The sequence below is a fragment of the Hippocampus comes genome, unplaced genomic scaffold (assembly GCF_001891065.2).
Source record: "Hippocampus comes isolate QL1 unplaced genomic scaffold, H_comes_QL1_v1.1 scaffold41, whole genome shotgun sequence".
NCBI lineage: Eukaryota > Metazoa > Chordata > Actinopteri > Syngnathiformes > Syngnathidae > Hippocampus > Hippocampus comes.
Window position 1 is genome coordinate 3,468,241 of NW_017805153.1, and position 216 is coordinate 3,468,456.

A 216-nucleotide genomic window follows, 5' to 3' on the forward strand; every position below is an offset into this window, starting at 1 on the left:
GCGTTCGGTGATTGGATTAGTGCCTTTTCTGTTTCCTGAGAATTGTATCCTGACTTGTTCAATAAAGATTAAAAAAAAAAAAAGATTGGATTCGCTCTGCTAGAGCTGTCACTCGCATTTTAACTCAAAATGGCCGAAGGAGAAGACGTTGATCTGGCTGCAGAACTACTTTCCACACAATTTGCAAGACGAGCCTTCCACGAAAAGCTGGATATT

General features: G+C 40.7%; 1 protein-coding gene across 6 annotated transcripts in view; it reads left to right on the plus strand.

The window, feature by feature from the left end:
* uckl1b (uridine-cytidine kinase 1-like 1b) overlaps positions 1–216 on the plus strand; it is a 45,753-nt gene that overhangs the window by 7,551 nt on the left and 37,986 nt on the right. The window lies entirely within an intron of this gene.